The sequence below is a fragment of the Pelodiscus sinensis genome, chromosome 26 (genome assembly GCF_049634645.1).
Source record: "Pelodiscus sinensis isolate JC-2024 chromosome 26, ASM4963464v1, whole genome shotgun sequence".
Lineage (NCBI taxonomy): Eukaryota > Metazoa > Chordata > Testudines > Trionychidae > Pelodiscus > Pelodiscus sinensis.
Window position 1 is genome coordinate 7,656,747 of NC_134736.1, and position 27,337 is coordinate 7,684,083.

The following is a 27,337-nucleotide window of genomic DNA, read 5'->3' on the forward strand; positions in this document are numbered from 1 at the left end:
TTTGGGCCAACTGGCATTGGCCACTGTCTGAAGACAGGATACAGGGCTAGACGGACCTTTGGTCTGATCCAGTATGGCTGCTCTTCTGTTCTTATGCTTCCTTCCCTTATTGCAGAGAACGCTTGCTGCACAATTCTTTCAGAGAGAAATAATTTTCAGCAATAAAGGGCAGGGTGAAACACCAAATTGGTGCAGAACATAGGCAGCTTTAGACCCATGTTCTCTGAGATGTTTAATTTTCTAAATATCTTGATCTCTGTGGAAGTTTGAGTATTTGGGCCTTTGGAATTAAAATGAGTAATTTCCTTGAAATACAGGATATTTGAGAGGACTATTACAGAGTGAGTACTTCTCATCAGGATTCAAGGGTTGCAGAATCCAGCCCATTGCATTTCTCTTTCAGTAAAGTCCCTCCCTCTCCCGACCTTTGCTTTAAAATGTGCTATGTGATGTACATACAAAGTAGTGAATTTCACTTCAAAGTTTGGATGCATTTTATGACCCTGGCACTGGTCTGCATTCTGCCAAATACTTCCCTGTTTAAAGAGCACTTTGAAAACCAGCTGACAGTAATTTGTGAAAATTAAAATGGTGCTCAGCAAGGATTTGATGGAAGCAATTGTGTTTCCCAAATGATGGGCAGATAACCCAGGACAGAGCAATTCCATTCACTAGCATGTCTCTGTCAAGGCAAAACAAAAATACCCTTTGTTTTCTCAAATACTCCATGTTCCCTTTCAGAACTGGCTGGGGTTCAGCTCTTTCTTGCCGGTCTGACAGAGGTTTCTCAGAGCACATGTATCCAGCTGGGGACCAAAACGCTCCATATTCTGCATACTGGGAAAAAGTTGCCAAGCTGCCGTCCTTTTTTTCTTCACCAGAATAACTTCAAAGTGGAGCTGGGATTGAAAATGTATAGCAAAGGCCTGAAACTGGTTTCTGCCTAGTTTCAGAGATCATTGCAAATTGAGTTTATTAGCCTGGGGGCTGAGTTTTAAAGGATTCTGAGCCAAATATGAAAAATTTGAGAAATCAGACAAAACTCTGCTGGACCTGTTGATTCATTTGAACAAGAAGCTTAAGGAAAGAGAGCCACATGAAGCAAAATTATAGGAAAAGATCCTATGAAGCCCTGCAAATACAAACAGCTGAGCAGCCTTGTCTAGACTATCATCAGCCTAAGTTATGCAACTGCAGCTACAGGCTTGTCTCTACGTACGGGAAGATCGCCAGTCGGGAGGTCGATCTTCTGGCATGTAGCAGGTTTGGTAAGGAATGCTGAGGGCACCCCCTGTTGTCTCCTCGCAGTCTCAAGGAGTAAGGGAAGTCGATGGGAGAGTTACTCCTGTCAATCTGCTGCTGTGGGGCTGCCCCAGAAAAATTAATGCGAGATATGTCGACTCCAGCTATGCAATTCACATAGCTGAAATTGCGTATCTTGCATTGATTTGCTCCACCAGCATGGACCTGGCCAATGTGAATTACGTAGCTGAAGTCAATGTACTCTGCTTCCTCCGGTTATAGTTGATGGAAGAACACCCAGCAGTCAATTTATCGCACCCATAGTAGGCATGATCAATCGACCCCTGTTGGATCAATCACTACCCGTCTATCCAGCCCATAGTGAAGACATTCCCTCGGGCAGCTCCACTTAGTGAATACATTCCCCAAAACAGAGCATATTCTTTTCTGAAAACATTTAAGATGCTTCTTCACAGAATACATTCCAGCAACCTCAGTAGTCTTGATGTCAGAAAAGAAATCTCCCAACCACAAAACCAGTCTCTCTCTACTACAGCCAGCCACATTCTCTTAGCTCAAATATGACCATGGTCCCATCAGACTTTAACCCATGAGATAGATTCTTAACTGGTATAAATTGGTGTCACTCCACTGATTTCACTATGGCTGCAGCAGCTGAAGATCTGGGCTAGTGAAGGGGAAACTCAGCAGGTTCAGCAGTTTGTTAGAGTTTATACTACTTCCATTCCTAAGTTGGGGGCAATTTGAGGCTTGGATCATGGGAGATCAGCCTTGCTGGTAAAGTATGTGATAGCTTCCTATACATTCTGCTTCTAGGTGCAGCCAATATTAGAAACTGCAGAAGTTTGGGGAAAATTCTGTTCCATTTTTATTTGTATTTTCTTAAACTTCTATACAGGTTCACTTTGGCTTGGCTGTGAGTTATTACCCAAAACAATTCACTTGTTAATAATTTAGGGTCAGATTCTGGTGCCCTTACTTAGACTGTGTGGTACTTGAATCCACAGCTATTCATTTCAAAAACGACTACACATGGAATAAGTTTCTATTCCACCTGAGCAAGGGGACCAAGTTCAGGCCCTTGGTAAATGAGTCTGAAATGAAAAACATTTACAGGTTTTTCCTGCCTCAAGCTTTGATTTTAAAAGTTCTTAAGTGAGTTAGACACCTAAATCTCAATGAAATTCTGTGCGTGGGGGGGTGGGGGGGGGGACAGCATCTAATTTCCTAATACTCCTTTGCAAATCCCAGGCTAAACGCCTGAAAGTCACACTTTAATAGGGCCCATTTAGAAGAAGTTTATAAAGGGCTAACAAATAATTAATAGTTGTTTTAATGAATGATTAATTAATTGTTATAGAGTCAAAGAGGTCAATAGTATTGAGCTGGTTGGACATTCTCCTACAGAATGGTTTTCCATTGTTGAAAATCACATTGCTTCAGTGAGACCCATTTGATTTCAATGAATGTCTGATGGAAAGCAAGCAGGCAGGTTTTTCACTAGCACACTCCCATGGCTTACCTGAAGCTCTCCTGATGGACTTAGAGACTGAGTCCGGAAGCCCTGGGCATGCCAGCTTCCAGATTCAAAGCTCCTTGGCAGTGCCAACTCCCAGCACTTCCCAGGGTCCATAGCACTGGAAAGCAGCTAGACAGAGGACTGCCCTGGAGTCTCAGACCCAAGGGTTTTCCTTGTTGGGGAGAACTTCAATACTTGGGGCTTTCGTTCCAAATCGTTACAAAACTGAATATCAAACTATCAAAATCCTCAACCTTCCTCTGCACCATTCTAGTGGATTGCTCATAACCAACGATAACACCTTCTCCTGATGTGCATGCAGCCATCTGTAACACAGACAACTCATGTTTGCAACCTCCCTATAATATCTATTAGCCATTTATAAACTATTTATGGATGGGACCATAATAGAAAGGGTGAGAGGCATAGAATTCAGGCATGTGCATTTAATATAGCTAGAAACAATACATGCTGGATGCTCCTGACAAAGACAGTGACAGAATTGCAGACAGGCAGCGCAAGCAGAGACACGAGGACAGTGCATACTGCCCCAGATGGTACCATGCAATCCTAGGAACTGGGCTATTCTCAGAACAAGGACTCCTCCGGGAGTTATGCGGAAGGTACATTGGCTGAGCCACGTTTGTTCCCACACAACCCAGGGGTGTTCGCTCCAGCAACCGTACGGTAGATTGCTCAGCTTTTGCAAAGGAGAACGGCTCTGTGTGTTCTATGCGGAACTTAATTAAAATCAAGGTTAGTGGGGCAATCAGCAGCCAGCCCAATTCCTCTCTCTTTTCGCACCCCCCTCCCCCGCCACCAGCCCCCAACCAATATGATTTGTGGGGTTTGTAGCACATTCACTCCAGTCGCAGAAAGGGAAAGGAATAATGGCCCATGGCTCCATACATGGGGTTATGTAAGCACCAGCTCAAAAGTTACACATTTTCCAGGAACTGGAGTTAAGTTGCCTTTGTTCTCTTAATAGATAATCCTTCCCCAGAAAGGGAGCAAATCCCTGGAGTAGAATGGCCTCCACCTTTCTCCTGGCACCTTTTCTATATCGCGTGCCTCTCCCTTGCTGTAATACCCTGGGTTTTAATTTCTAATTGTAGCTAATTATATTCTCATCGAGGTTAATTGCTCCAGTGAGTTGAAGGAGAGTCAGCAAAAACCCCTGGGAGAACAAGTGCGGAATGCCTGGCTCTTTGAGAGAGGTTCAGACAATGAGCAGGGAGCTCTCGACAGGGATTCGCACAAAGACTTGGCACCTCCACTGCCGTGGGCCCATGCTTATCTCTTCCCAAGAGTTCTCTCTCGGCCTCTCTCTTCTGCATTTGTTTATCCTGCCCGGTTTCCACTGGGTTTCTCTCTGCCCCTCTGCTTCCTTTTCCATCACTGTCCTGTTGAGATCTCCCTACCTCTCTATAAGTTGACCAGGCACTGGTCAAGTTTCTCCTCACCCGCCCATCCCTCGTTCCAGCTTTATCCATTTGTCTGTCTCATGTGCAGCTGCCTTCATGCCTTCTGCATGGCCCCCGCTGCATGGTATGACCGCTCTAGGGCAAATTAGACAACTCGGGAGCAGGCTACAGAAAAGCAGCCAAATAAAAGAAGCCAGTTTATTGACTCTCTATTATTTGCAGTGTAATACATAGCGTGTTATGATAATGCAGAGAGGCACCAATTGAGATCAGTGCCCTGTTAGCCAGGCGCTCTAATACACGCAGGAAGAGATGGTTCCTGCCCCGGAGAGTTTCCAGTCTGAATAAGCAAGACAGAGTGTGAGAAGAGAAGGATTGTGAACTCCATATTGCACTTGGGTATCCAAGACAGTGAGGATGTCTACACTGCAGTTAAACACCCATGGCTGGCGGGTGTCAGCAGACTTGGGCCCATGGGACTGTAAAATTGTGGTGTAGACATTCTGGCTCAGTCCCGATCTTTCTGGAACCACCTCTCTCTTTTTTTTTTTGGTGGTATGGGGAGAGGTCTCAGAGCTTAGGTTCCAGCCTGAATCCAGACATCTACCCTGCAGTTTTACAATCCAGCCCCAGGTGTTTCATTCCAGTGCAGATGTCCCCAGAGAGACTAAGTAACTCACCAAAGGGCACACAGTGCATCTGTGACAGAGCTCTACCATGCCTCATGGTAATGCCTGGAGAAGACAACCAGCCCCTCTCTCCAATTAGATCTGCTTTAAAAGATGAGTGATGTTTGCCACAAAGTGACTGTCTCATAATTCAGGTGGGGAAAATGATCCCTCTTCCTATCCATTCGCATAGGCTCCTGCGAAATGAAAGAAAAGCTATGGTGAAAACAACAGTGCCTTTCTGAGATGTCTTGGTGACGGGTACCTGAGGGAGATGGAAGACATCCACTTTAATGTGTGACCAAGGCATGTACATGGAAAGTGTATGTGTATTTTCAAAGCATTTAGACTGAACCTTTAAAAATTATCTTAAAACATAGCTTTCAGCAGTGGGAGATGGACAGTTAAAGAAAGTGCTGCGTAGGAGAGAGAGAAAAAGAACACAAAAGTGGAAAATGCCAGCAAATGTGTCTACCATTTATTAGCATTACCAGACTGATGTAAACCAGAGATTACTTGGAAAAGTTGTTAGATTTCCTCAGAACATTTTAAATAAATTTTCACAGCGATTCCTGTAGAGATTGGAAATGAAATTGCCTGAACGTGACAGGCCGAAGTGAGCCATTGCTGTGTTCATAGGGACTGAACCCGGATAGGGTTGCCAGATGGTTTAACCACAAATACCACACACACACACACACACACACACACACACCCCAAAAAAAAAAAAACACTGGAGAAAAAATTCTGTTGAGGGAGAAAAACGGGGGGGGGGGGGGGGAGACCAAAGCTGTTGAACAAAAAAAATAAAATAAAAAAATAAAACAGCATTAAAACATCATGGCCCCTTTAAGTTCGTGCAGAGTCAGAATAGGGATTGGAAGAGGGAGAGGTTGAGCACTAAGATCAAGGGAAGGCATTGCTTCCCCTTGCTTCAGGTCTTTAGGCTTTTTGCCGGTGGCCATCTTGTTTCCGTGGTCGAGCCAGAAGGCAGCTTCCCTGCAGAACCAGGTAAGCAGCAGATCCGGGGGCAGAGGTCTGGGGGCCCGGGGTGGGGCGGCCAGGGGCTGGGTCCAGTTGCTGAGTGTGTCGTAGGGTTGCCAGATATCCAGTATTTTCATCTCCTGGCAGGGGAAAAAAAACAGAAAATACCGGACATTTTAGGTGTCCGGTATTTTCTGAATTTTTTTTTACCGGACAGGAGATGAAAATATCAGACTGTCCGGGTCAATACCGGACATCTGGCAACCTTAAACCCAGCCATCTCGGCTCACTTAAAGCTTAACGGGGGATAGAGGGGACTGTGAGAGCTGATTCTCTGGAACTGAAATTTGCCAAGCTGATCACAACAGCATTGAGTGATCTCCAGAGACGGGGGTCCTCTCTCGCCACTGAGTCCTCTCGGCACAGAATGCCACAGCAGCAGCCGACATCACCAAACCCTGTCCCCATGCCTCAGATCTCCTGGAGTCTGTTCCCTGTTCTCTTGGGGTCCTGAGCCAAAGCCTGACGTAGCCCGAGGGAGTCTTTCCCATTGCCTTGGATGGGCTTTGAATTCAGGCCTTTGGTGTGGACTCTACCACAACGAAGGCTAGTTTGTGACAGCTATAATGGTTCCATTGAGCAGCCCTTGTAGGGTTGCTTCCAAGATGGATTCCCATCAGAGGCCTAACGGAGAGAGGCTTGCTACCTTGGGCCTACACACCACAGCGAGTCTGACAGACTTTGTTAAAAACAGTGGTCCTGCTTCTGCTCCTGCCCTTCCCAATGCCTGCACTAACTGTGTAAAAGCAGCATGAGAGACAAGAGAATCCTAAGGCTACATCCATAAATCCTGGATTTCTATGAGCATTGCCAGACCGGATCAGATTTGGGGTCCATGTTGCCCAACACCCCATCCCTGGCAGTGGCCAGCACCAGCTGCTTCAGAGAAAGGAGCGAGAAATGCTGCAGTTCGGGATAACTTGTCCCCCAGGGGAAGTTTCCTCCTGAACCCCAAAACTTACAGGTTGGCACACAGCTTCACAATCAGCTTTCTGTTGGTTTCAACCAGATCCTTTAAATGTTGTGGCTAATCTGCTACTGAACAGCAACTGAAGATAAAGGTCTCTTTAGTGTGGTAATTGAAGACTCTGGTCAATAGTCAAGCAGCAGATCTTATCACAAGAAATGTTAAGAAAGAGTATTATTTTGGCAGCTCAGACCATTTTAATGCTTTACCTTGCTGGCCTTCTGATGTACATTAGCAAGCCATACTCATTCCATCCCTCTCTGCGCTGCTACAATAGTTCTTTCTTCCCAATTAAAAAATAATCAAGCCAAACACGCAGCTCATCAGGATTGCACATTTCAAAAGAAACGGGTCCCAAGGAGTCATATTACATCAAAGGGAAGGCGGATTTAATTTGCAGACAGGCCTTGTCCAGATTCCACAGAGGAGAATGCAATGCCAGATATGGTTTAATAAGCTCTTAGGCACAATTAGCTAAAAGATGCCACCAGTGGCAGAAGAATTAAATAAGCATTCAGGCTCCACTTCTCTCCTGCCACCTTGCTCCCTACCCTTTGAAAGACAAATCAATTTTTCTAGGCTCACACCTTCTCTTGCACTTATGGAAATGCCCATTTGACATTTTCCGATATGTTCATGCCTCAACAAAAGCACAAACGTAGTCCAGGTTCCCCAATCAAGTGAAAAGCTGACATGGGAATCGGCAGATGTAAACCAACTCACATATCATATTGGCAAAAGAGCTCCAATGCTCAATACAAGAGACTCAGAATGTATCATAATGTGGCCACCAATAGGCAGCATGGAATAGTATGTCACGTTGTGCAGTAAACTAACAGGATGTGCTCTAGTGATACGTGTCCAACCAATTCAGAGCTGGAAATCGGACCAGTTCAGCAGTTTGTTAGGATTGTTCAAAACCGGTGTTGGGCTTGTAAGAATGGGGTTAGTGTTTTTTAGACTCTATACAGTGTTTGAAAATATTGCTGCACACATGACTCTTACTGGTAATGTCTATATCTCACCCTATAAGGTCAAATGCAAGTTTTGTTTTATAACTGTCCAGAGCAAGCATTTTTACTTGTGAACCCAGGCAGGAGGAGTGTTTCCCCTGAGCTTCGAGAAGGATTATCAAAACTAAGTGACTGATCATGAACCATCACGATATAAAGACTGGGTTGATGATCCTCTACTACCCATAAAAGTGCTACACATGAGAAACCTCATCTGTTCAGCATGATTTCTAAAAGACAGAAATAAAGACAACTGACAAGAAAATTCTTCATCTTTTTGCTGTTTGGATTCTTATGTCTGAAACTAGAAAAAAAAAAGCAGAGACTCTCCCCACCCCCATGTCAACCTGGAATAGCCCTGAAAAACATTCAGTGATGAGACATCCACATCTCTGTCACCTTTTGGAATCTTACTCTAGCTCATTTAGGTATATATGTTGCTTGCTTTAACCTATAAATAACTCATTTCTTTTTCCAAGTTATAAATTGTTAATTATATAATTGACTACAAGCGTTGGTTTTGATGTGAGATCTAAGGTTCAAACTGACCTGAGGTAAGTGGCTGGTCTCTTGGGACTGGGAGGAATCTGAATATTTTGTGATTTTTTTGGCATAGGTAACCTTTATCCCTACATTCAGCTTGCCTGTGTGGCAAGATAGACTAGAGTGCCCAAAGGGATTGTCTATGACTCTACAGTAAGACTGTGACAGTGTCAGGAGTTCACATTTGGTACTTGACTGGCTGTAGGAGGAGTAACGGTAGTTCGGAATAGGAAGCCTAATCCGAACTACCTACTCCGTGCCACGTGTAGCCGCGGGCACGGAGTCCGAACTAGCGGGGATTTAAAAATGGCGGCGCCCGGCAAGATGCAAATGAAGTCCGGGAAATTCAAATCCCGGGCTTCATTTGCAACTTCGGTTGCCTACATTAACCACCCTAGTTCGAACTAGGGTGGTAGTGTAGACATACCCTTAGTTATCTCTCTCTTACAAGTGTAAATTATTTGAAACTCCCTTGTAAGAACTGGCACCACAAAGACGGACCAGTACAATTTTGCATCTTAGATAAGAAAAAGGATACGGGCCCCTCGGGGTATAAAGATGGGTCCAGCAGCACACTCATTCTGAGCGTCGATCTGCCATCTACCTGCTGGCTGGGTTAGGTGTTTGACCTCCCGAGGTTCCATGGGAACACCCACCTCGTGTTCGTCTTTCTGAGGAATTGAGGGGCCGACCCTGGCCTGACTGGAGTCGAGAGGCACAGAAGGGGGTAAAAATTGTACCTGTATGTGTCCTTTGTTTAAGTATATACATAGTATTAGAGCTCTTTAGAGATTAAGCTGTCACTTGGTACCATTATTTCCTATCTTCCTTTTCCTTTGTAACCATTTTATGATCTGTATTTGCTAGCAGTTAATAAGTAGAGCAATAGCCATTGTAACCACATGCTTTATAAGCCTTTTTAATAAATCTGTAACTGGTTAAGTTTTAACCTGACTCCTTCAGTTGCTGTAACAGAACCAAGTACAATTTAAAAGAACTCCAGCCGGTCATAAGGGACAGATACAGGCAGAGCTGGGCATTTGGATCATGTCGCTTCCAGGGGACAGATCCGTAGGGGCATCTCTCAGCCTTCCCTAGGCTGCCCGCTGCGAAGGGATTATGTATCCTAGCAGTCAAAATCTGAGGTATAATAAGCTCTCCCTGTAAACTCTGGGGCGTCCGTCAGCCTGTTGGCTGCCCGCCACGATGGGACCCCAGTCCTGGCGGTTAAAGATGCGGACGTTAAACTCTGGGGTGTCTGTCAGCCTGTTGGCTGCCCACTGCGATGGGACCCCAGTCCTAGCGGTCAAAGACACGGACGTTAAACTTCTCGGGGCACTCGTCGGTCTTCCCTAAGGCCGCCCGCTGCGACAGGACCTTGTGTCCCAGCAGTTGAAGTCTCTGGTGTATAACACACACACGCACTGCCCTGACCTTCGGCTGACAATGGCAAAATCTAATTATATAACAGTTCTGCAGCCTGAGGTATCTGCCCTGCTTTTTGACAGTGCGCTCTACGGTTGGACATCATGATCATGAACTACTCTAGATAGCGTGACACCATGTTCTGCGTAGGTTCACTACCCTCACATCCTGGTTCATGACTAGAGCTCCTAGGAGCCATGAGAATAAAAATAATAAATAATAATGGGCCTCCTTTTCAGGTGTGTTAAGCTTCATTCCTATGCATGATGGACTTTATGATCCTGGCATCAAAGGTGCTGTAAAAGTGCAACCATTGTATTTTTAAAGATGCTCCCATTGAACAGCATGCCTGATTAGGCTAAGAATGGAACAATTGCATGCAGCCTGCTTAGACCTGGGCATGGTTGCATCTGCAGTGAGAAGAAGGGAAGACATGGAGGGTGGGTGTTTAATTCCCCTAGGAAAGAACACTCAGCCCGTTCAAGCTTCATCTGTCACAAAGCGCAAAGCCAACCCTGCTCACAATGATCTAGGGTCCAATGGGAAAGAAAAACTTAGACTGACTGCACCCATCCCAGCCTTGGGTTGCTATGGTGAGCGAAACCCAGCAATCCTAGACGTGTGATTTCTATCACAAACCTTGCGTTGAGCAGTGCGACTGTGATTGCTTCAGCACTCCAGGGTTACGGCACTTCTTCTCAGAGCAATTCTGCCTTTGTGAGCAGGTGGCCATGTGAGCTCCCATTTTCCTCCCCACACTATTTTTATCGTGTATGTATTTCTTGGATTCTGAAGAGTATCCAGCCTGACAGTGGACTATTATTCTATTATTTCTATAGTGCCACAAGTGTGCTAAGGTGCTCTGAAAACAAATAAGAGGGCTGGCCATGAATTCTTCAGCCCTCAGGAAACCACTCCTGGGGCAGAAATCAGCCTCCGACAAACAGAGGCTAGGGACACCATTCCTATCCATTTTGGCTAATAAGTATTGACAGACCTAACCTCCATGAATTGACAGACCTAACCTCCATGAATGTATCTAGTTCTTTCTCGAACCCGTTATCGACTTGCTCTTCTTGCTTGCTTTCTTCCCACATTTTGATTTGTGTGTGTGTTCATGGTGCGTTAGAATGTGTAAGGGTTTGGGGATCTGTCTTTGTATCACCAGCACTCCCTTTTAAAAAGAAAGCATTTGGGAAATAAATATTCTTTCACCTCCCTCTCTCTCAAGTTTACATTCAGAAACCCCCAAGCTTCAGCCCCACACATAGAGCCCAAGAACAAACTGCTTTGTACGTCCCATGTCAGCCATATGATCATTGGTCAGGTTATTCCAAACTGGTGGAGAAATACCAGGAATCCAGGGGGCAACTTGGCACAGTTGAGTTTCCATATAGACTCTATAAGGCAGAGTTTCTGTACTCAAGTGCTTTTCCCAGCCATTCTCCACCACTGGTGCTCACTGCAGTGCAGAGCTGACAGAACAGACTAGCAATAACCATCCTTTGTCTTCTCTTTCTTAGTCCAAACTAGGGCTGTCAATTCATCTGCGTTAACACCTGCGATTAACGCAGGACGTGAATAACGCAGGACAGGATTAACGTGTTAATTTTTTTAACTCATCAATTGTAGGCATTAATGCTTCACTGCCCCTTTGAAGTGCCACTCCCGTGTTTCAAAGGGGTTTTGCAATAGTGGAGCAGTGGACTCCAGCTGATCCCAGACTTCTAATGGAAATGCCACCGTGGTGCTTCCAAGGGGCAGCGCTGCATGGAGCCCGGGGTCAGCTGGAGACTCCTGGGCTCCATGCAACGCTGCCCCATTGAAACGCCGCTGCTAATCCAAACCAAACAAAAGCTTTGTAACTTATAGGATATTTCCGTCATCTGTTAGGAGACCCATACATCAGCAGGATACCATTGGAGCTGTAGGATAGACGATCCTTGCAACCACATCTAGAGTGCACATGGCAGAATACATTTGGCAATGACACCTGTTGGGTAGTAAAACACGAGGCAGCTGCTGTGACATGACAAGGTGCATTTGAGCATCAGTTCTGATTTCAGCTGAAAACCCTAGTAGTCAGCTTGCCTCACGTCCTTCTACTACATGAAAGGAGTTCTCTCTTCTCCAGTAATTTATATCCTTTCTGGAAGTTGCCTCTAAACCTCCTTTGTGTGCTACAGAGGGAGCTCAAAGAGAATGGCTCTTTATGTCCTGGAAATCCATGTTTTTCTTTTTGGGTTCTCTAAGTTCCCCGTGTAGACACGTTTCTGTTGCATGGACTATATAGCAGGTTAAAGAGGCGGCCACTAAAGAAGACAGCAAGAGCCTTCTACAAAAGACCACAGGCCAGTTTCTTGCCTGCATTACATTGGTTTTATATCATTTTTACTTCACTGAAATCAATGGTACAACCGAGCCCAACAATCATCCCAAGAAAATACCCTTTGCAGTTTGCCCTGCCACTGCCAATGTAACTTTTATGTTGTTACTTAATGTGTATTGTCAACAAACATCATCCCAAAGCCCCAGTCACAGTCGTCCCTTCATCTGAGCTATCTGTTTTCCTAGGCTCTGATTCCTCAGTGTGAGGACTGGCAGCTCCCTTCTGGCAAGAGCTACACTCCTTGTCTGTCAGCGGCAGCACTTTCATCTCCTCGGTAGATTCCTGCCTTGTCAGGCAGTTTAACAAGGAAGCAGAGTTTGCAGTATTTCCAGCTGCTGGAATACAGGAGCAAAGTGCTGCTCTCCAGTCTCACGAGTAGGGAGGAGGGGAGTGAAATCAGGTTTGCATTTTCACGCATGTTGCTCTGTAAATTCTCTTACTGAGCCGTGTGCCTGCCTCCCCCATCTCTGCTGTTGTTTCCATTTTGTGCTAGTTAAAGGCACTGGGGTAACAGCCCTGTCCACTGAAGACCTGTATTCATCCAGCCAAGGATAAGCAATAATACAAGCTTCTCTTGCTGTGCGCTGCTGCCTCTCACCAAGCACTCTGACCCTACCATAAAACCACCGCCTCTAGGGTAGGTTATGTGTCAAGGCCTCTACCCCACTCCCAGTTATTTCCAATAGGGATGGTATTTTTATTATGTGAACACCACGAAACACCATCAGCTTGTTTCATATAAATCACCAAATACACAACCGATGGTAATGACCATTGCACTGGGATGAATTTGAATGGGCGATCTGATGGTGAAAAGGTACCCATCCCCTTTCTATCTAGCTCACTTGTCCTTCACGATCAGGAAATTCTTGGCATGTACCACGGCCCGAGATTCAACAGTTGATTATTCTCAGTGAATTAGTGGAGTAGAACTCTGACTTCAAGTGAGTTACTGTGGTCTACGCTAGCTGAGAATCTGGCTTAATTTCTCCATGAATATGAAACTGTGAATATTAGTACTGGGAGGATTCGGGAGGTCATCAAGTCCAGTCCCCTGCCCTCATAGCAGGACCAAGCACCACCAACATCATTCCTGACAGATGCCTAATAGATGAAGGCAGGTTCCTGACTCTAGTAAAGTCTAGAAATAATATGCTAGGCACTGAAAATGTGTCCAGTACTGCACATCAATCTGAAATATTTATAAAAAAACAACAAATGGTCTGGTAGCACTTTATAGACTGCTACCAGACCATTTATTGTTTTTTTCTGTAACAGACTAACTCGGCTATCCCCTGAAGCTCCTGAAATATTTATATTGCCAAATGAGAGTATCCTGTTTTGCACTGAAAGGGCCTCTTTATTGCACAGTATAGCAAAGTGCATTTAGTTTATAGTAACCTCCTTACTGTGTACTCTAAGCATGAATGTACTGTATGGTTTATGAATGCCCCCCCCCCCCCCACACACACACGTTCACAACATATCATTTTAGGAAGTGGACCATCAGTCTCTTCTCACTTCCATCCAGCTCAATTGCAGGAATTTATCAGCCAGAAATAGGAGTATGCAATCTGAGCTCTCATCCTCTGAAGCGTTACCCTCCTGGTGCACCCTCCTCCTCAAATTCTGCCTCTCTCCCAGGCCTTCCAGGGAAAGTAGTTTCTAGCGCCAGCACCACACTGGCTGTTGAGAACTTGACCAGGCTGCCAAGTCTCAAAAATAAATTCTGTATAATCAAAACAATTTTAGAAACCATCAACTGACAACTTAAAATGTTCTCTCTGCAGCAATCTATCAGCACAGAGACTTGTCATTCCATAGGAAACAGCAGCAAAACATGTGGAGTCAAACGTATCTACCACACAGCCCAAGCCTTTGTCGCCCATAGATAAGGTGGGGGAAGGTTTTTTCCCCGTGTTAAAGTGCTGTCATAGTTTGATGCCACTTTCTTAAAATCACTCCATGATCACAGTTGGGTCAAGAATTTCTTTGCGATTTGAATTCAGACTGGAAACAAGCAAACAAACAACACCCCGCCCCCTATCCCTTTTGTCTTTCCACCTCTGACCTGAGAGCCCAGGTCTTCCTTTGGCAGCTGATGTTCTATTATAAAATGCATCTATTTGCCTGGTTTTTTTAGACATTCTAAGGGTGCAAAGAAAATAGCCTCACAAAGCCCAACACCTGAGGCTGAGCTGATATGACATAAAAACAGCCCATTTTTAAAAAGGAGCTGGCAGCTTTGCTTATACTATGGACATTTATGAAATGCTTCAGGTCATTCAGCTTTTCCCCTCATGCCTTCGGATGAGCTATCATGCCTCGGTATGTTCCACCCATCCTCTCTTACAATCTTTCCTGGGGCTGAGCCATTTCCTGCACTCAGAGGACAGGGACCAGAGACATGGGAGCATATTCCTATATAGGCAGGGCCAGATTGAGGTTACCATGCTGCAGGCCTGTGCCAGGGTCTGGAGTGATGAACTTACATTAGAAGGTAAATTTTCATTTTTAGTAAAAAATAGGACATTTGTAACTTTCATGGTTGGGAGGAAAAGCTTTAAAATGTGTCAGTGGAATAATAAGAGTACGCAGACAGCTTGAAAAAAACAGACCTGAGAGGTATGAATGGCCCTATTCTTCTCAATGAGATGTTCACTCCAACCCCATTTCGGGGAGGGGAGCCCTGCCAACAACACCCCAGGAGAGGGTCGTGCTAATTACAGGAGGAGAGAGTGCCCATGATACGTCCTATGTTTCTTTCAGAGGGAAGGGTCCTCTCTCCTGCCATCACCACTCTAAAAGGGGTGGGAGCCACAGAGGAGTTCCTGTCACAGAATGCCTGAGACATCAGAGCACTTTGACCTAGCCTTGCTTATACAGCCTAATCCAAAGCCCTTTAAAGTCAACACATCCTCCAGTGCCCACCAAGCACATCTGTCTTAACGAGCGCTGCCCATCCACTCCTGTAATTCCTGTGGAACACGGGAATACACAGTTCATCCTATTCAAAGCACCATTCATGTGAGCTAGTAAGTCTCTGCTATTGTTCCCTGGGCTCATGCCTGAGGGATCCCCGATAGCTCTGTGATGCCCCTGGGAGAACATTACACTGTTTGCCAGGGCAGGGGAATTGAAGCTAACTTGATGGAAGGAGGGTTCTCAGATTGGGTAGCACCCGTTTCATCTCCATTATACCCTCTGCCTCTTCTCCGTTAGGAGGACATGAAAATTCATTGTTTGAATGCTGGCACTGAGACAGTTGCCAAGGGAGACTCAAAAACTCAAGACAGAAAATTGTTGTTTCATTTGCAAAACTTGAAATTTCACTAGCAACTAAATTTAAATGTGACACAAACAAGGGGAAAGAGTGGGTGGCGATGTTAGGAAATAAGGCAGAAACACAGATAAGGGTTCAGCACAAGTTCTTTGAAAGATTCAGAGCAGCTACGGCCATTTACAGAACAGAGAGGGAAGCCTAGAAGTTGGCAACTTAAAATTTGGGCTCTTCCCCCTGGTTTGTAAGCTCTGCGGGGCAAGGACTCTATCACTATGCATGGTTTGTACAGCGCCTAGCACAAAAAGATGTGATTGGGGTCTCCAGGTTTTACTGTAATCTACTATATAGTTGAGAGAGTCTGTCTGCCCATTTGTTTGGCCACCTGCCAGTTCAAAAACTCCTCCTAAAAACAGTAAGAGCTAGGACCACCAAATTCAGTTTCCTCTGAATAACTTAAAACAAGGTCAGGGTTTGGTTGTGTCAGAAAAATGGGATGTGCTTGGAATGGGATTGCTTCTTTAAAAAAAAAAAAAAACAAAGCAAAAACCACCACCACACAGAAAAGAGACAATCACCAGGCAGGTGAAAGGGGCTGATTGGGGGTTTGACCCAGCCCCAAGCCCCGCCTTCCAGGTGCCTTTTTTTGAGGGGGGGGCTGAAGTTCTCCCCCTGATTCGCACAGGAACATGGTTAGCTGATCCCCTTCATCAGGGAGCAAGGGGAAAGTGCACAGTTTGTTGCATTCCTGCATGGGGAGCCCATGGAGCAGATGAGCCTGAACCTGCCCAACTGGGGGACATGCACCCTGCCCCTGACTGTGCCTGCTGGAGCTTCAGCAGCCATGGAGAGATGCTTCTCACCTGGCCCCAAACTGCTGCAGAGAGAAAGAGCTGCAATAGTCATCTACTCCTGGGGCAGCCTGCACATTGAATCCCACATCTCCAGCTCCACCCCGGAGCAATGACTTAAATGAAATATGGACAATTTCATTTTATTTGCCAAAAGAAAAAAATGAATTGAATTAAGGAGCAGAGCAACAACAGGTAAATCTTCTAGCATTAAATAACAGCGAGAAGTCATTACTGGGTGTGCCAGAATAGAAACAAGGGAAACCTGGATTTTAGGTCATTGGAGCTGGACTCTCATTTTGAATGTTATGAAATGTCTGTACTAAGAACTCTCTTGTAACTAGAAAGTGCTGTCATTCACGCTTACAAGGTTCACGTTCGGTGTAAAATGAGAAAGAATAAGCAGTTCCATTGAGGGTTGAAGGGATTAACGATTAAAGAGAAACTGGCTATGCTTTTCAGACCACCCATATTTCCTCCCACACATTGGTCTAGACCAGGGCTACTCAACTTTGGAAGCCCCAAGGGCCACAATGATATTCACAGCACCCGCCGAGGGCCGCAACTTAAGTGTGGCTGCATATACATGGAAATATATATGCAAATATATGCAAATAGCTTTTTTCACACTGATAGGCATGAATACAAAGATTAAAGCAAGACTACACAACACACAAGCCCCATTTAAGTCAGTTCTGCTGATATTAATAAAATGCAATATTTACCCGATTTCCACCCATATGTCAGCACTTTTAATGAGCAATAAAGGTCTAGGAATTTAACTACTAAAACACATATCAACAGAAGACCATTACATTGACTACTTTTTTGTTTTGGCTCCCACTCACGGGCCGCAAATAAATAGGCTGTGGGCGGCATGCGGCTAGGTTTACCAGATGGTTTAAAAAAACTTCTGGACATCCTTGATCTCAGATCGGGCCCGAGGGAGATGGGGAACAGCCAGGAGGGTAGCGGGGTTGGCTGGGAGGGGGGTAGGGGAGCAGGGCTGGTCGGGGGAGATCGGGGAGGGGGAACCGGCCAGCCGGAAGCAGAGCTAGTGGGAGGGGGTTGGGGGAAGCAAGGCTGGCCGAGGGAGGAACCGGCCACCAGAGAGTGGGGCTGACAGGACGGGAGAGGAAGCGGGAGGGGGGAGAAGTGGCCAGCGGGAAGTGGGCTGGCCCAGGCACATGCAGATCCCGGGGTGTTGCCCGTCCCGCGCACGGTCCCGGCAGAGCACATGGGCAAGTCTAGCCCTGGGGATTCCATCCTGCCTCCAGCCCCACTCCCCTCCCCTCTACTGCGTACTTGCATACTGCCTGGCTAGTAGACATGCCACACAGTGTGAACATGTCTACCAGCCAGGCAGTACGCTGCTACGTACTGATACTCATGATCAGGGCTTGACAAGCGGCGGCGAAATCTGCTTGCCAGCCCCGCACTGCGCATGCGCACGCCGCCGATGAACAGGGCGACCGGCTGAAATCTATTCGCCATGGACAAGAAGATTCAGTGATTTGTTGAGCCCTGCTCATGATAATAATAAAAACTGGTTTCTGGGACCCCCTCTCTCCCCTGCTGTCTCTAGCTCTGTCTCTAGCTCTTGCTCTCTCATTCACTCTACCTCTCCTTCTCTCCTCTCACTATCCACTGTCACCTTCTAACAGGGGTGGCTTTTAAAGGCCTGCAGCAGGCTTTTGGCAGGCCTAAAGTGGAGTCCCCAGTCTGCCCAGGCCAGCTCCCTGCCAGCTGCTCCTAATTGTCCTGCAGCCCTTCACCCCTGCCTTTTCCCCACTCTGAAGCAGCCCTCTGGCCTGACCTGGTCACAACACTGACGTTAGCACTGATTCTCCACGCAGTAATGTCACGCACCCATCTTGGCATGTGAATGAGTTTTGCCACTTCATGCATCTGACAAAGTGGGTTCCAACCCACCAAATCTTATGTCCGGAGGGTATGTCTACACTACCACCCTAGTTCGAACTAGGGTGGTTAATGTAGTCATTCGAAGTTGCAAATGAAGCCCGGGATTTAAATATCCCGGGCTTCATTTGCATCTTGCCGGGCGCCGCCATTTTTAAATCTCTGTTAGTGCGGACTCCGTGCCCGCAGCTACACGCGGCATGGAGTAGGTAGTTCGAATTAGGCTTTCTAATTCGAACTACCGTTACTCCTCATGGAACGGGGTGTACCGGTAGTTTGAATTGGAAAGCCTAATTCAAACTACCTAGTCCATGCCACGTGTAGCCGCGGGCATGGAGTCTGCACTAACGGGGATTTAAAAATGGCGGCGCCCGGCAAGATGCAAATGAAGCCCGGGATATTTAAATCCCAGGCTTCATTTGCAACTTAGAATGACTACATTAACCACCCTAGTTCGAACTAGGGTGGTAATGTAGACATACCCCAATAAATGTGTTAGTCTGTAAAATGCCCCAGGATTCCTTGTTGTTTTTAATGTGAGGCAGACTTTCTAAGCTTTTGATCATTCTTGGGGTTCTTCTCTGACCCATCTCCTCTTTATCAACATCCTTATTGAATTGTGGACACTACAGCAAGATGCACTATTCCAGCAGTCACATCAGAGCCAAACACCGAGATAAAATAACTTCTCTTCTCCTGCTCGACATTCTGCTGGCTCTTTAGCCAAGGGTTGCACTAGCCTTTTTGACCACAGAATCAAAGTGATAGGTCATATTCATCTGATTATCCGCCCCATCCTCAAATCTTTTTTGGAGTCATAGCTTCCCAAGAGAGGGAGCCCCAGCCCATAAGTACATCTGTCATTTTTTGTTCCTAGAGGAATACATTTACATTTAACTACATTAAAACACATCCTGTTGGCTTGTGCCCAGTTTACCAAGCAATTCAGATCGCTCTGTATCAGTGACCTGTCCTAGTCATTATTCTCAACCACCCCAATCTGTGTTATCTGAAAGCATGATCAATGAGACTTATGTTTTCTTCTAGATCGCTGGCAAAAATATTAAATAGTATAGAGCCAAAAACTCAGTCCTGCAGGATTAGAAACACCCCCCGTCGGGGATGACTCCTCATTTACAATTAAAATTGGAGACCTATCACATAGCTGGTTTGTAATCCGTTTGTGTTCCATGTTGATTTTATACTGGTCTAGATTTTTAATCAGAATGTCATGTGATACCATGTCTTTGCGAAGTCTAAGTGTCTTGTACCAACACTAAAATTGTCATCAATCAGACTTGTAATCTCATTAGGGAAAATGTAGAGACCCAAAGGGAACAAGAAAGCTCTTAAGAGAGAGACCAAAGCTTATATAGTCACTGCTCATGAAAGCGCCAATTCCAAGGGCTGGCTTGTGATTTATAACACACAGAGGAATGATAACTCCCTGTATGTCCTCTTATGTGCTGCCCAGCCCTTTGAAGCAGCATGTTGGAATAAGTTGGTGACAAACTTGCCAGGACTCTGGGCAATGTGGGAGGTGCTCCATGCTCCCAGAAGGAGTGGGGCCTAGGGCAGAAAAGGTGGGGCTGGAGGCAACCAGCCCTCACAGCCATGCACAGTGCACTGCGCACGGCTCCGGCGGTGATTTAAAGGGGTCAAGCTCCGTCCACCGCTGCTGCCACAGTAGCAGCGGTGGTTCCCAAGAGCTCTGGGCCCTTTTGAATGGCTGGGCCCAGAGACAGTTGCCCCACCTTCCCGCCTGTTGGTGGTCTTGGCTCTCTGCTGGTGTGTGGAGTGTTGTTATCCTCAGCTGCTTGTCAGACTCCTTTTTGCTGGAGCTACATCAATCCACACTAGTTAAGGATCTAGCCATTTGCGCCTCCCTCTAAGCATCCCCCATGAACTTTGTGCTGGATGAAAGGCAGCAGGGAGCCCCAAGGAAGAGGCACCTTCTGTCACGGGCTCGTTGTGTGCTGGTACAAACAATCAGCCCACTCAGAGCCAGGAGGAAATGGGGAAGGATTGTAGCTTAGGGTGGTATCTGTGCATCACAGCTCTTCCCCATGGGCTACTCCTGGAGCGATGCAATTGTACACTGCCACCGGCTCAGGGCTAGGCCTCAAGGCGCAATCCAGCCCCAATCTCCAGGCATCTGGTTGCTGACCTTTGTGCCTTTTCTCTTCCCGTTAGTCTGTGCTCTCTGCATTCACGTGAGCATTAAGGCTGAGCAGGCCGCATGGAACGGTCCAGGGTGAGAGACTAAGATAAATGGTCCTTCCTGCTGACGATGAGTTGAGACCTGCAGCTTCTTAAACCTCACACTGAAGGCAACAAGTGATGAATGTACTGGAGTATTTTCCATTTTGCCCCATTTCGCCCGATTAATTTCTTCTGGCCATGAACACGCTGCCTCAGGAGTGTCATTCATTACAGACTGCGTGGTTTGGAAAACCAGCCCGTGGCATCCACTAGCTACCATGATGCCCTATGACCTTTTTTCTCTGAGGTTACGTCTATACTGCGGGGGGGTTCTGGGATACCCGGTATCCTGGAAAAACTCCACCACATCCAGGGAACACGTTTGCTCTTCAGCTTTTTCTTCCATGAGGAAGAAGGGATCTTCCGAAAGAGGGGGATTTTCTAAAATTTGGTCCAGTGTAGACGGGCCAAATTTCAGAAAAGCCTCTTCTAAAAAAAAACCCGGAAAAAGCTGCAATGTAGACCGAGCCTGAGAGAACAGCCCTTCTCCCATCACAACATTAAGCACAGGAATGGGGATTGCCTCTCTCTCCCATCAGGGGGAGATGGAGGGACGAAGGGAACAGGGAAGTGACACTGTTCTCTCTATGCTCACAGGAAGGGGTCAGAGGCCTTGGGGGGCAATAGGGATCATACCTGTCTCATGCTAGCCCATGTGGAGGTGCTAAATGGAATCAGCCCAGCTTCGTTTAACTCAATTTGCTGAGAAATGCTCATGTAACGGGACTGAAGGGGGGGGTCACACTGATCCCTCGACACACCAGCCAGCCACTCCAGTAGGGCCCCAGTGTCCTGAGCAGGATTATAATGCTGCAGCTACACTGCTGTTGTTACTGGAGCTAGCTCTGATTTAGGAGGACGAGCGCGAGGTGGGGTCTGTCCACATGAGCTGCATTGAAGGGAGACCCTTCGACTAAAGTGCGGCTCATTTCCAAGGGCTCGCCTACACCTTATGTGCTGCAGCGGCAGTGCTGTAGCATTTCTGTGTGGACCCAGTCTGTGCCACAGGGAGGGGCTCCTCTCTATTCCTTCCTGCCAGCCGCCCAGTTCACAGAAACACCCAATGTGCCCACGGATGAAGGCACAGCTTCCTTGGGGCTCCCTGCTGCCTTTCGTCCAGCACAAAGTTTGTGGGGGATGCTTAGAGTGAGGCGCAAGTGGACAGATCCTTATCTAGTGTAGACTGACATCGCTCTAGCAAAAGGAAGCAGCTCTGGCTTGCATGCTGAGGATCTGGCCATAGTGTCATCTGGGGATGTGCGGACATGGTAAGAGCCTGCGCCCTACCTGCTATTTAGCTGCAATTATTTTTATGTCAGTAGAAGTCTCCTGCCTTTCCCTCCTCCCCCAGCTGCACTGATATTGATTTGGCTTTAAAACAAAGTATTAAAAAAGATCAGAGGTGAAATAGTATCTCCTCTTCTGAAGCCGTACATAATGGCCCATCAAATACAAACTCCCAGCTGGGCTGGTTTTAATCATGCCAACCCGCGCTAGGATTGGAAGGGCCGAGCAACAAAACAGGACATCTGGCTTCTCTTTTACAAGGCTGCAAACACCCTGTTCCTCGGCACACATTGTCAAAAGCGCTTTATGGGGATAGATAAATATTTGCAATATAAAACCACAGCTTGAGACCTTAAGTTGCTTTCTCACCAAAGCCAGGGGATTGAAGTGTTTAATAAAATCTACTTGAGCCCAGCAACCTTTATGTGGCTAACAAGACATCCTCTAGTAGGTACTGCCTAACAGACAACTTGGAGACCTTCATTTGTTCCCGGGAACAGAGACAGTTCAGGACAATAAGCCCCCAAACTGCCGCAGCCAATGAGCATCAAACATTCCCTGGCACAGCCTCCATCTAAGTGTTAGAAAGGAGTGAGGTCCCCTGGCACATTCCCTTTTTATTTTCCCTTCTGAGCCCACCAAAGCATCACTAATCTAGGCCCATTTTAATGACAAAGCAGCACCTACCAGGCCAGGCAGAGGACTATCTCTTTTCACAGAACCCACCATTCAATCCCTAAATGTGATGGTTGCCACTTGCTGTTTTTCTAGCTCAGCTTTGAACCTGTGTGACCTAGCAGGGAAAGGTTGAATAGGCTCAGCCCAGTCCACAAACTACCCAGCCGCTTACATGGCTTTGGTTTCTCAGATACACTTAATGGCTGTGTCTACATTGGCAAAAACATGCTGTCTGTCTACACTGGCGGGGAGTTCTTGCGCAAGAACATTGCCGTTCTACTGTGTGAAATCAGTGCTTCTTGCGCAAGAACTATGATGCTCCTGCTCAGGAATAAGCCCTCTTGTGCAACTGTTCTTGCACAAGAGGCCAGTGTAGATGGGCAACATGAATTTCTTGCGCAAGAAAGCCCGATGGCTAAAATGGCCATCGGAGCTTTCTTGCGCAAGACAGCATCTACACTGGCACTGATGCTTTTGCACAAAAGCACATCTCTTGCGCAAAAGCACATGCCAGTGTAGACGCTCTCTTGCGCAAATACTTTAATGCAAAACCTCTTGCATTAAAAGTATTTGCACAAAATCTTGCCAATGTAGACGTAGCCAATGAGTGCCCTGCATACTCTTTCAGTGCCAGGTTATAGGAACCTTACTGATGAGGCTAATCCTTCTTAATACCATGGGCTGAATCCTGCCTCCTTCCATTGCATAGTGCCTTACATCTCGCCTAGCCTCTCTGACTTCAGAGTCTTACCTATGGATTTCCTGTAGAGTCTATACCGATGAATTGCAGGGGACTGCAATCTGATAGAAGGATTCCAAATAGAAACCTCAGTGACAGAGATGAGAGAGTTAAGAGGAGAGACTGTATCTCATTAGCAGCCAACCTCTCTGAGCAAAGATGGACCAAGCAGGACGAACTGATGAAAAACGGAAGTAACGTGGGTCATAAAACCTGTTATTGATTATTATTTGGATTGTGGTAACAATTACAGTTCCCCAATCAGGGATCAGAAACCTATAAGGCTAGGTGCTGCACAAACATCGAACTTGACTTTGATGTCATCAATGGTCCCAGACAGTCAAAGGTGTTAACATGTCTCCTATCATCACACAACACTGAACAGTCCAGCATGGTGTGAGGCACTGAGGACAGAGATCTCAGCCTGCGTAGGCCCATGGCAAATGCTGGCAAATTCATACGACGTTTAGAAATGTACCCATTCAGTTAGGAGACATAGGAGATAAAGAAGCAAGAGAAATAACAAGAGACGGAGGGATTTGGGTTTGTTTAGTCTGCAGAAGAGAAGAGTGAGGGGGGGTTTGAGAGCAGCCTTCAGCTTCCTGAAGGGAGGTTCCAAAGAGGATGGAGAAAGGTTATTTCACTAGGAGGGTGGTGAAGCACTGGAATGGGTTCCCTAGGGAGGTGGTGGAATCTCCATCCCTAGAGGTGTTTAAGTCTTGGCTTGACAAAGCCCTGGCTGGGCTGATTTAGTTGGGATTGGTCCTGCCTTGGGCAGGGGGCTGGACTTGATGACCTTCTGAGGTCTCTTCCAGCTCTATGATTCTATGAAAAAACCCATAACAATGTGTGCACCTGGGTAATTCCAGATGCCTCACAGCAAAGTGTAGAAAACCCCCAAACAGGCAATTACAGAGGAAGCTGTCCATAGGGAAAGTTTCCAGTCGCCCTTCCCAACCCCCTCTGGGTTGGAGCGGGGGTGGGGAGGGAGGGCACCACCAAATTAAGTCCCTGGGGGTATGTCTACACTACAAAGTTAGTTCGAACTAACGGACGTTAGTTCGAACTAACTTTAATAGGTGCTACACTAGCGCTCCGCTAGTTCGAATTTGAATCGAACTAGCGGAGCGCTTAGTTCGAACTAGGTAAACCTCATTTTACGAGGACTAACGCCTAGTTCGAACTAGCTAGTTCGAACTAAGGGCTGTGTAGCCCTTTAGTTCGAACTAGTGGGAGGCTAGCCCTCCCCAGGTTTCCCTGGTGGCCACTCTGGCCAACACCAGGGAAACTCTATGCCCCCCTCCCAGCCCCAGACCCCTTAAAGGGGCACGGGCTGGCTACGGTGCCCGTGCCAGGTGCAAGCCTGCCAGCACCCAGCTAGCAGACCCTGCACCTGGCACGGCACAGAGCCACCCACCCGATGCCCCCCAGCCCACCCCCTCTTGCCGGGACCAGGCTGGCGGCTCCCGGGAGCTTGCCCTGGACCGCAAGAGGCGGGCACCTTCCTGGGCTAGTGCGGACATCGTGGACCTCGTCCACGATCTCCGCACTAGGCACAGGAAAGTGGCCGTCTAGGGCAGGAGAGCTGCCAGCCTGGCCACCCAGGACCAGGTGTGCATGAAAATCAAGGGGGTCCACTGAGACCCCCGACACTGAGCCCTGAGCTTACAATGGCCGTCCTGGGTCAGACCAAAGGTCCATCTAGCCCAGTAGCCTGTCTGCCGACAGCGGCCAACCCTAGGGACCCTGGAGGGGATGGACCGAAGACAGTGACCAAGCCATTTGTCTCATGCCATCCCTCTCCAGCCTTCCACAAACTTTGGGCAGGGACACCACTCCTACCCTCTGGCTAATAGGACTCCATGGCCCCAACCTCCATGACTTTATCTCACTTCCCTTTAAACTTTGTTCTAGTTGTAGCCTTCACAGCCTCCTGCAGCAAGGAGTTCCGCAGGTTAACTATTTGCTTTGTCAAGAACAACAACTTTCTCTTACTAGTTTCAAGCCTGCTACCCATTCCTTTCCTTTGGTGTCCTCTAGTCCTTCTTTATGGGAACTCAGGAAGAACTTTTCTGAATGCACCCTCTCCACCCAACCCCTGCTTTTAGAGACCTCTATCCTGTCCCCCCTCCGTCTCCTCTTTTCTAAGCTGAACAGTCCCAGTCTCTGTAGCCTTTCTTCATCTGGGACCTGTTCCCAACCCCTGATCATGTTAGTTGCCCTCCCCTCTCCCAGCCTCTCTCTTCCCCTCTCCCACCTCCTTTTCCCAGTCTCCCCCAGTTTTGTTCAATAAAGACAGAGTCAATGTTGGAAGAAACGTTATCTTTATTTTGTACATCAATAAGAAGGGGGGCTAGGGAAGGGTAAGTGGAAGGAGGTGAGGGAGGAATGGGGTACGAGCCCCCGATGGGGAGGACTGGGCTGGCTCTGCGGGCTTCTGGGGGTGGAAGCTCTCCTGCAGCCCCCCAATTACTCCCTCTCCCCAGATGGCAGCCTGCGGCAAGTGCAGCCGGGCTGATGGCCGAGTGGTGTGATGTGCCCAGTGTGGGCACTCAGGGCACTCCAAGCCAGAACTTCTTTGCAAGCGGGGCACCCCTTAGAACTGTGTGTCCGGGGTGGGGGTCGGGACCCTTTAAGCGCAGCCCTCGGCTAGCCTGAGACAGCATCTCCATGCTCTAAGTCCTCCTTTTATGCCCTGCCGGCACTGCTTCCGGCCATCCTTAAGCCCTGTTCAGAGTCCACTCAATGTGGACTTACTAGTTCGAACTAGCAAAACGCTAGTTCGAACTAGTTTTTAGTTCTAGATGCGTTAGTTCGAACTAGCTTAGTTCGAATTAACTAATTCGAACTAAGTTAGTTCGAACTAGCGCTGTAGTGTAGACGTACCCTGGGATCTGTTGGAGGAATTAGAGGAGTAGTTACAAGGTCCAGGCCCTCGTAACAGGCTTAACTCCATGTGGTCGATAAGTCCTTGGCTTTCCAGACAGATAGAGGCAGTAAGCAGACCGGGGGCTCTACCCTCTCAGGCACGGCAGTGCTGGCAAATAGCCTTTTGTGTGAGAGTTGGGAGGCTGCCATCCCAGGAGTGGGCTAGCAGGGGTGCAGGAACGAAGGCTTGCCTGACTCCACTGCATCCCCCCAGGACTCCTAACAGTGATGGGGTGTCCTGCCACTGGGTGGGCAGGGAGCTTTCTGCCATTTGCTGCTCCACTGTCAAGCCACAATACCTTAAACCAAAAAAACCCCAAACCTGAGCTGCTTCCTACCCAAGCTCCAGATCAGGTTCATCCAGGTATTTGGTCACCAGTCATCCTCCCCACTTCTAGCTCCTCCTCAGTGTCGCGGCTCTCCAGGTCCAGGATGCCACCTGGTTTGGCAGCAGACAGCAGGAAGCACGACACATTTGTCTCCTTTCCTGGATCTGCTCCCACTGAGCTAGGGATTCTGCCTTTTGTACTTCCTGCCCCACCCCTGCACTTCCGATGGGCGGGACGAGCTCATCCTGGCTCCACCCACCCAGGTAGAAAGGGTGGTTCTTCCCCCCCTAGTTTGGAGGGAGGCCACACCGCCTCACTACATTTTCACATAATCAGATGATTGACTCATTGAAGTCCTCCGGTGACAGGGTTGGGTGTCACAATGCTACAAGGCCTTAGAGCTCACAAATAAAGGACAGGATCTCTGAAGCAAATTGGAAACCCCTCAGCCTCTCCTCCAAGAATCTCCCAGGAGTCGTGTCCCCATCTGATTCCCTCCAACGTCTCTTTTTAAAGGCCTCAAAGAGCGAGGGCCCATTTTCTCACTTTTCCTGCCAATTAAGCCTAGTTTCTTGTCTCATTCTCCTCTTGAGGCCAGAATTGATCAATTGATATCTCCTTTTCATAGCTCTCCCCAGCAACATTTCCTAGAGGTGACAGGAACATGTCCAAACTTTCACCCACTTTCCTACTTGCACCCCATTTATTATTACAACATTGCCCCAACAGGCTTATAAATCTCTGACCAGAGACAATAGTTGGACTTTTTTTTTTTTGAAGTGAGTAGGCTATTTTATTCAAATTTGAA